Here is a 10,205-nt window from a genome sequence, read left to right on the forward strand (position 1 = left end):
GACAACTGCCCTGCACAATGTAAATGGAAGGAAGTTGTGTGACAGATTTACAGAGGCCTGGTTAGGCCACTGTGTATAGTTCTGCGCACTGCACCTTAGAAAGGATATATTGACCTTGGAGGGAGTGCGGTGCAGATTCACGAGTGTGTTACCAAGACTCCAAGGGTTAGGCTATGAGCAGAGATCACATAATCTAGGTTGTATTCCCTGGAATATTGAAGATTAAGGGCAGAGATCATAGAAATACAGAAATTTACGCCAGAGAAGGAGGCCATTCGGCCCATCGTGTCTTTGCCAGACGAAAAAGAGATATTTTGCCTAATCCCACTTTCCAGCTCTGGGTCTGTAGCCCTGTAGGTTGCAGCACTTCAGGTACATATCCATAGTGCTTTCTATTAATGTGATCGGTAGTGACTTCCAGATTCCCTCCACTCTCTGTGTGAAAATGGTTGTTGTCAACTCCTCTTTCACCATTTTACCAGTTACTTTAAATCGACGCCCCTGATCATTGACATTTCTGCTAAGGGAAATAGGTCCTTCCTATCCACTGTATCTTGGCACCTCAGAATTTTATGCACCTCAATTATGTCTCCCCTCCACCTCCTCTGCTCCAAAGATAACAAGCCAACCCTATCCAATCTTTACTTATAGCTAATATTTTCCAGTCCTGTCAACATCCTAGTAAATCTCCTCTGTACCCTCTCTAGTGCAATCACATCTTTCCTGTACTGTGGTGACCAAAACTGTCTTCAGTACTCTAGCTGCGGCCTAACTAGTGATTTATACTGTTCAAGCATAATCTCCCTGTTCTTGAATTCTATGCCTTGGCTAATAGAAACATAGAAACATAGAAGATAGGAGCAGGAGTAGGCCGTTCGGCCCCACGAGACTGCTCCACCATTCAATGCGATCATGGCTGATCATCCAAATTCAGTATCCGGTTCCTGATTTCTCCCCATAATCGTTGATCCCTTTAGCCCTAAGAAATATATCCAACTCCTTCTTGAATATATTTAATGTATTGGCCTCTGCTGCCTTCTGTGGTAGAGAATTCCAGAGGTTCACCACTCGCTGGATGAAGAAATTCGTCCTCATCTCTGTCCTAAATGGCTTACCCCTTATCCTTAGTCTGTGACCCCTGGTTCTGGATTCACCGACCATCGAGAACATCGATCCTGCATCTAGTCAGTCCAGTCCTGTCAGAATTTTATACGTTTCAATTAGATCCCCTCTCATTCTTCTAAACTCCAGTGAGTAGAAGCCCAATCGACACAATCTCCCCTCATACATCATTCCTGCAATCCCAGCTATCTGCCTGGTGAGTCTTTGCAGAAGTCCTTCCATGGCAAAACATCCTTCCTCAGAAAAGGCGGCCAAAACTGCACATAATACTCAAGATGTGGTCTCACCAAGGCCCTGTACAACTGCAGCAAGACATCCCTGTTCCTGTGCTCAAACCCTCTCGCTATGAAGGCCAAGATACCGTTTGCCTTCTTAACCACCTGCCGCCTAATAAAGGAAAATATTCCCTAACACTTTTTAACCAATAAAAAAACAGAAACTGCTGGAAATATTCAGCAGCTCATCTGAAATAAAAACAGAAAATGCTGGAAATATTCAGCAGGCAATCTGAAATAATGACCTGCTGAATATTGCCAGCTCTTTTTGTTTTTATTTCAGATTCCAGCATCCGCAGTCTTTTGCTATTGCCTTCTTAACCACCTTATCTATCTGTTCTGCTACGTTCATGGACCTGTGGACATGCTCTCCAATGTCCCTCTGATCTTTTACACTTCTCCATATCCTACCATTTATTGTGTATTCCTTTGTCCTGTTAGGCCTCTCCTAATGCATTACCTCTCACTTCCACGAATTGAATTCCATTTGCCACTTTTCTGCCCACCTGACCAATTCATTGATAACGTCCTGCAGTCTGGAGCTTTCTTCCTCACTAACAACCACATGGACAATGTTTATATAACATCGGCAAACTTCTTATTCCTGCATTGAAGTCTAAATCAGTGAGATATAACACAAAATGCACGGGACCTAGTACTGAGCTCTCTCGAGTCCCACTGAACAGCCTTCCAGTCACAAAAACTCCTATCGACCACTACCCTTTGCTTCCAACTTGTCACTTTCCTTGGATCCTTTGGGCGTTTACCTGTCTTACCAGTCTGCCATGTGGGCAGATTCTGATTTTTAGGGTATTGAAGGTAATTGATAGAGTAGACAGAGGGAAACGTTTTCCGCTGGGGCGAGGAATGGGGGTGGGGGGGGAGGTGCCGGGGGCGGGGGGGGAGGTAGAGTCTAGGTCAAGTGGACCAAACCTTAAAACAGGAACCAGGCCGTTCAAGAGAGAAATTAGGAAACATTTCTTCATTAAAAGAAAGGTCGAACTATGGAACTCATCCCACAAAAGGCAGTTATTGCTAGATCATTTAATGATTGTATATCTGAGATCGATAGACTTTTGTTAGACCGGGGTATTAGGGGAAAATAATAGACTTGTTTAACAAAAATTGCTATTTATATAAGTATACTTTAAAAATGATGGCGAATGTGCCCCACCTGGTGGGTTAACAGGCACGGTGCATGTAAGCAATTCTGCAGTGTAAGTAAAGGCGAGTGTGCGCCCTGGTGGGTGAATGTGAACGCTGCATGTTAGAAAGTCTGTTTATTTACAGACAACTGAAGGCTGTCTGTCAATCCCGGATCATTCTGTGTCTGTTTAAAAGGGATGTGCTGTCAGTTCCGGATCATTCTGTGTCTGTTTAAAAGGGATGTGCTGTCAATCCCGGATCATTCTGTGTCTGTTTAAAAGGGATGTGCTGTCAGTTCTGGATCTTTCTGTGTCTGTTTAAAAGGGATGTACTGTCAGCCCCGGATCATTCTGTGCCTGTTTAAACGGGATGTGCTGTTTCTACAGATCATGTCAGTCCCGGTCCATTTCAAAATCATGAGCGGTCTAGTCAGAGCAGGTAATGGCTCGAAGGACCAAATGGCCTAGTTCTGCTCCTATTCCTTATGTTCTTATGTCAGAAGGGTCGAGAGCCGGAGGGCACAGATGTAATGTGATTTGCAGAAGAACCAAATGCGACACGTGGAAAAACTTTTTTACGCAGTGAGTGGTTAGTAACTGGGAAGGGTGGCAGAGGCAAATTCAATCATATCCTTCAAAAGCGACTTGGATAAGTACCTGAATGAGCAGAAATTGCAGAGCTGTGGGGCACGGGCAGGTGTGCGGGTGGGACTAGCTGAAGTGCTCGTGCAGAGAGCCAGCACGGGCTTGATGGACCGAATGGCCCCCTTCTGTGCTGTAACCATTCTATGATTCTATGCTCAGTCTGTATCTGTGCCTGTTTCAAAGAGATGTATTTTTAGCTGCGATATCTGATTGGTTGCGGCGTTGGTCTCAGAGTTCATTGTGAATTAGGCGCATTGGTTTGAACCCTGTTCGAAGCAGATCTGTTCATTAATTTGAAATATCAAAACCCTTCATAATTTAAAAGAATTTTAAAGGTCACCTCTCAGCCTCCTGTTTCCATAGAAAAGAGCGCCAGCCTGTTCAGACTATCCTGATATTTATACCCTCTCAGTTCTGGCATCATTCTCCTCAATCTTCTTTGCACCTTCGCCAGTCCTCTATATTTTTTTGTAAAATGGAGACCACAACACTGCACAGTAATCTAAGTGCCGTCTAACCATGGTTCTATATAAATTTAACATAACCTCTCTGCTTATGAATGGACAAGTTTACCTGTGCTGTGTGCTGTTTGCTGCCGGACTTTAGGACAGAGAGACAGAGAGAGAGAGAGAGAGAGAGAGTGAGTGAAAAAGCAAGAGAGGGAGAGAGCGAGTGAAAGAGCGAGAGAGCGAGAGAGAGAGAGAGAGCGAGAGAGAGAGAGAGAGACAGAGGGTGAGAGAGAGTGACACAGAGAGAGAGAGAGACAGAGACAGAGAGAGAACGAGAGAGAGAGAGACAGAGACAGAGAGAGGCAGAGAGAGAGTGAGAGAGAGTGAGAGAGAGTGAGAGAGAGAGAGACAGACAGCCAGAGTGAGAGACAGAGAGAGAGACAGAGAGAGAGACAGAGCAAGCGAGAGAGAGAGTGAAAGAGGGAGAGAGCGAGCGAGAGAGAGAGAGTGAGAGAAAGAGAGCGAGCGAGACAGAGAGTGAAAGAGGGAGAGAGCGAGAGAGAGAGAGACAGACAGAGAGACAGAGAGCGAGAGAGAGCGAGAGAGAGAGAGAGAGCGAGAGAGGGAGAGAGCGAGTGAATGAGGGAGAGAGAGAGAGAGAGAGAGAGAGACAGAGAGAGAGACAGAGAGAGAGAGACAGAGACAGAGAGAGAACGAGAGAGAGAGAGACAGAGACAGAGAGAGAGTGAGAGGGAGTGAGAGAGAGTGAGAGAGAGAGAGAGAGAGAGAGAGAGAGAGACAGACAGACAGAGAAAGAGACAGAGAGAGAGACAGAGAGAGAGAGAGAGCGAGAGAGAGAGTGAAAGAGGGATAGAGCGAGAGAGAGAGACAGACAGAGAGACAGAGAGCGAGAGAGAGAGAGAGAGCGAGAGAGAGCGACAGAGATACAGAGAGAGAGGTAGAGACAGAGACAGAGACAGAGGACAGAGAGAGAGAGCGAGACAGAGACTGAGACAGAGAAAGAGAGAGAGAGACAGAGACAGAGAGAGAAAGAGAGAGAGAGAGACAGAGACAGAGAGAGACAGAGACAGAAAGAGTGACAGAGAGAGACAGAGAGAGAGACAGAGAGACAGAGAGAGAGAGAGACAGACAGACAGAGAGAGAGGGAGCGAGACAGAGACAGAGGCAGAGCGACAGAGAGACAGACAGAGAGAGAGAGACAGAGAGAGAAAGACAGAGAGAGTGAGAGAGAGAGAGAGAGAGAGAGAGAGAGAGGGTTGTCATTTTGGTCAGGGTTCGCTGGAGAAATGGTGCCGCAAACCCATGTGATTTGGGATTGATGGGATTAATTTACATGTCAAGTTCAATCATACTGTCACAGTGTGAGACAGCGCAGAGGGAGGCCATTTGGCCCATTGTGCCTGTGACAGCTCTTTGGTGGAGTTATCCAGTTAGTAATACTCCCCTGCTCTTTCCCCAAAGCCATCTACATTTTCCCATCAAGTATTTATCCAATCCCTTTTGAAAGTTACTATTGAATCTGCTTCCACCACCCATTCCAGATCATAACAACTCGCTGCTTAAAAATATATTTCCACATGTCGCCTCTGGTTCTTTTGCCAATCACCTTAAATTTGTGAGCTCTGGTTACCAACACTTCTACCACTGCAAACAGTTTCTCCACATTTACTCGATCAAATCCGACATGATTTTGAACAACTCTTGATCTCTCTGCTCTAAGAAGAAGAATCCCGAATAAGGGGGAGAGGGCAGGGGGCTCAGGTAAGGGCAAGGTTATAATCCAAGGAGAAAAGTCAAGGCTGTAGAACAGAATAGCGATTGGGGTAAAATCAAGCAGATTCTGTCAGGAAGGGACCGAGAGTTTAAAAGCTGTAATAGGGCAGTACTGCCAAAAACCACATTAGGGTAAAATAATAAAAAGTTATAACTAATGTCGCACGAAACAGTCATTCCACAACAGATGAATTAATGGCACAAATGGAAATAATTGTCTTTGATCCAGTAGCCATTACTGGGACGTGGTTTTAGGGTAACCAAGGTTGGGAGCAAAATATTCCAGGGTACTTGACTTTTAGAAACATTAGGCAAAATGGAAAAGGAGGCGGGTAGCCAGATAATAAAGGGTGAGATAAAGCCAGTAGTGAGAAAATCCCAGAAAATCAGAATGTAGAATCAGTATGGGCGGAGCTCAGGAATAACAAATGGTAGAAAGCAGTGGTGGGAGTAGTTTAAAGCCCCCCTAACAGTGATCATGATGTTGGACAGATTTTACATCAGGAAATTAGAGGAGCATGGAACAAGGGTAAGGCAATAATCATAGGAGACATTACTGTTCATGTAAACTGGACAAAGAAAATTGACAGAAGTAGCATAGCGGACGAGTTCATTTCATTCGAGACAGTTTTCTACAACAATATTTCGCGGAAAGAACTAGGGAACAGGTTAATTTAGATCTTGTATTGTGCAATAAGACAGAGTTATTTAGTAACCTTATCATAAAGGATCCTCTGGAGAAGATTGGTCATAATATGATAGAATTTCATATTACGTTTGTTAATGATGCCGTTAAGTCAGAAACTAGGGGCTTAAATTTAAACAAAGTGAATTACGGAGTTATATAGGGCGAGTTGGCTAAGGTAGGTTGTGAAATTAGTTACAATATATAAGCAATGGCAAACATTTAAAGAAATAATTCAGAATTCTCAACGAATATACATTCCGTTGAGGAATAATAACGACACTGAAAAAGTGGTACAAGCATGGCTAACTGGAGAAGTTCGTGATAATTTTAGATTAAAAAAAGAGGTTTACAATGTTACAAAAAATAGTAGTAAGCCTGAGGATTGGGCATGTTTTGAAAATCAGCAAAAGATGACCAAGTGACTGATAAAGAGGGAGAAAATAGAATTAGAGTAAATTAGCAAGAAACTTAAAAACAGATTGTAAGAGCTTTAAGTGTGTAAAAAGGAAGAGATAAGTGAAATTAAAGGTGGGTCCATTAGAGGCAGAGACAGACGAAATTATAATGTGGAATAAGGAAATGGCATGACGTGGATCAAACATGTAAAGTCCACGCCTCAATAATACACGGACTTCGGGAGAACAGTTTAACAGGTACTTTACTGAACAAGAAGCAGCTTGAAACTGAAACTACAGAAGCCTGCTAGGGCCTTCTATACAGGGGTGGTCACTGCTGGTACTGCAGTCTAAGACCAGTTATTCCCTTAAAGGTACATACAAAACAATTGCTCCCCTTTTAGATAAACAGTACATAACATTCTTTTAACTACTAAATAATAACTAATTACAATTACAATTTTCTCAGTAATATATACATCAACTGAAATAGTCAATTATAAGTTCAGTCTTTGAGGAGGCTTCCTGATCCGGACTGGATAGCGCCTTTCTCGAGTATCCTGTTCTGGTGGTGGAGTCAATTCTGGCTCATTGTCATTGATTGGTTCGTCAGCTTCCAATACCCCTGCTTCTGAGGTAGACGCAAACTGTACTTTGGGCTCATTACCAGGAGCACATGCTTGTGGTACAGCTTTGGCTTGTTCCTGCGCCTCTAGAATCTGGTCAGCATGGCATCTCACGATGCTCTCTCCAACGTCCACTGTGTACATTAGTGGTCCCTGCTGTGTGCATATCGTGCCTGTATGCCATTTTCTGTTCGGTAGTCGCGGGCCAAGACTGGTCGCCCTATCTTGATGCTACTGGTTGGCTTCTCATTTATGTGCTGGAACTGCTTATCCTCAACATCTCGTCTTATGTTTGTTTTGAGCAAATCCAAGCGACATCTTAGTCTCCGGTTGAAAAACAGTACGGCTGGAGTTTGGCAAACAGGAAGTTATCCACCTTGTGTTTCAGTGGTATGTCGTCATTATACATTGCTCTTATGGCCTTTTTAAAAGTCTGAACAAACCTCTCAGCCAATCCATTTGTGGCTGGATGATATGGGGCAGATGTGTAATGTTTCACCCCATTATTCTTCAGGAACCTCCGGAAATCCTCAGACTCAAACTGTGGGCCATTGTCGGACCAGATCTGTTCTGGCAACCCATTCCTGGCGAAGATGGTCCTTAGGACTGCAATAGTTTTCTCCGTGGTGGTGGAGGACATTATAATGACCTCTGGCCATTTCGAATGTGCGTCCACAGCGATTAAAACATTGAGTCCATAAATGGACCAGCGAAATCAATGTGTACCCGTTGCCATGGAGATGAGGGCCACTCCCATGGATGTAGCGGGGCCTGTGGTGGAGCGTTTTGGACCTTCTGGCATCCTGTGCATCTCTTGGTCATATCCTCGATTTCTTTATCGATTCCCGGCCACCACACAAACGCCCTGGCTAGGCTCTTCATTTTTACCCCTCCTAGATGACCCTCATGAAGCTAATTGAGTAATCTGTCACTCAACTTGAGTGGAATTACCACTCGGGATCCACACATCAAGGTTCGCCGGCACACTGACAGCTGTTCCCTCCTTGGCGAGAATGCTGGCAACAGTGAGTCGCCATATGCTGGCCAACCCTTCACCGTCAAATCATAGACCCGAGAGAGTTTCGGGTCATTTCGGGGTTCCTTCTCAATACTTGCGTTTGTAACAGGTAAGCATTCGGCTATGGTCGCATGGAATATCTCCACCGGGTCCACTGCAGGTGCTTCTTCCACCGTAGGCAACGGTAGGCGTGACAGCCCATCAGCGTTTCCATGTTGTTTCGTACCTTTGTACTCTATGTCATACTGATGTGCCCCTAGAAAAAGTGACCATCTTTACAGCCGTTGCGCCGTCATCACCGGAACGCCCTTCTTTGGGTTAAAAATTGAGACCAGGTGTTGATGATCAGTCAGTAGGGTGAATTTCTGCCCGTGCAGATAGTGATTGAACTTCTTCACCCCCCACACCAGGCTGAGGGCCTCCCTGTCAATCTGGGCATAGTTACGCACTGCTGAGGTTAGCGAGCGCGATGCAAAGGCTATTGGCCTCTCTGAACTGTCACGGAATTTGTGTGACAGCACCGCTCCAATGCCGTATGGTGACGCATCACATGCCAACCGAATCGGTAGTGTTGGGTTGTAGTGGGCCAATACTTCTTTTGAAGTGATTTGGCATTTACATTCCTAAAAGGCGCGCTTAAACTCATCACTCCATTTCCATGTTACACCAGTTTGAAGGAGGGCGTTCAGTGGGTGCAGAATTGTAGATAAATTCGGCAAGAACTTATGGTAGTAGTTCACCAACCCGAGGAACGACCTCAGTTGCGACACATTTTCTGGTGCTGGAGCCTTGACTGCAGCCTCAATCTTGTCCGGCGACTTATGCAACCCTTGCTCATCAATCATTTGGCCACAATACGAGATTTGTCTCCTGAAGAATTTGTATTTGGGACGGTTGGCTCGTAGCCCATATTCCTGCAATCTCGTGAGCACCTGCTCATGGTTGGCAAGGTGTTCATTGTCATTTTCGCCAGTAACCAGGATGTCGTCCAAATAACACTGGGTCCCCGAGATCCCTTGCAGGACTTGTTCCATTGCCCTCTGGCACATAGCCGGGGCTGATGCTACCCCAAATACCAGTCGATTGTACTGTTAAAGGCCTTTGTGAGTTTTTATCATGAGGTATTTCCTAGATGCTTCTTCCACCTCCATTTGTAGATACGCTTGAGCCAGGTCAATCTTTGTAAAACGTTTCCCTCCAGATAGTGAGGCGAAAATATCTTCTATCCGTGGAAGCGGATACTCTACTGTGTGCAGGACTGGGTTCACAGTCACCTTGAAGTCTCCACAGATGCGAACCTTCCTTGGCTCCCCAGGCGTGCTGCTCAATGCTTTCTTCATTACAGGAACGATGGGTGTGGCCCACACACTCCAGTCCACCTTAGACAGCACCCCCGAATGCTCCAGACTCTCCAGTTCAGCTTCCACAGCTGGGCGTATCGCGTAAGGCACCAGTCTGGCCTTGAAAAATGTTGGGGTTGCGTTATCCTCAATCTTTATGGTTGCCTTTACTCCTTTTAGAGTCCCAAGCCCTTGTTAGAATTTGTGACAGACGTCCAGGTGCGACGTCATCATCTTTTGTGTCAGTCACAGTTAGTGCCAGAATGGATTGCCAATCCAATTGTAGTCTTCGGATCCATTCACGTCCCAATAATGGTGGTCCTCCATCTCGTAGTATATACATGTATAGTTTCTGTGTTTCCTTTCCGTTATATTCAACTGGCACCCTTATTTTTCCTCTGGGGTAGACCTTTTGCCCCGTGTATGTCTTCAATACAATGGACGTGTCCTTTAAGGGTATGTGTGAGAATAGCCGCTCATAGTCTCATCGATTCATGACAGCTAGGGGTGATCCTGTGTCCAATTCCATCTTCACTAGGGACCCTGCTATCATGAGAGTGGCCCAAATGGTTCGGTGATCTTCTTTTGCGATCACGTTGTGTAACTTTAAACAACTTAGTCGCCTGCTCCTGGAGTCCTTATCACTCTCCTGATCTTCTGAACTACTATCTGTCAGTTTCTTTACTTTCCTGTACTGTTCCTTAATAG

The sequence above is a fragment of the Somniosus microcephalus genome, unplaced genomic scaffold, assembly GCF_052327205.1.
Source record: "Somniosus microcephalus isolate GS21.2 unplaced genomic scaffold, FLI_Smic_1.0 unresolved_chr8, whole genome shotgun sequence".
Lineage (NCBI taxonomy): Eukaryota > Metazoa > Chordata > Chondrichthyes > Squaliformes > Somniosidae > Somniosus > Somniosus microcephalus.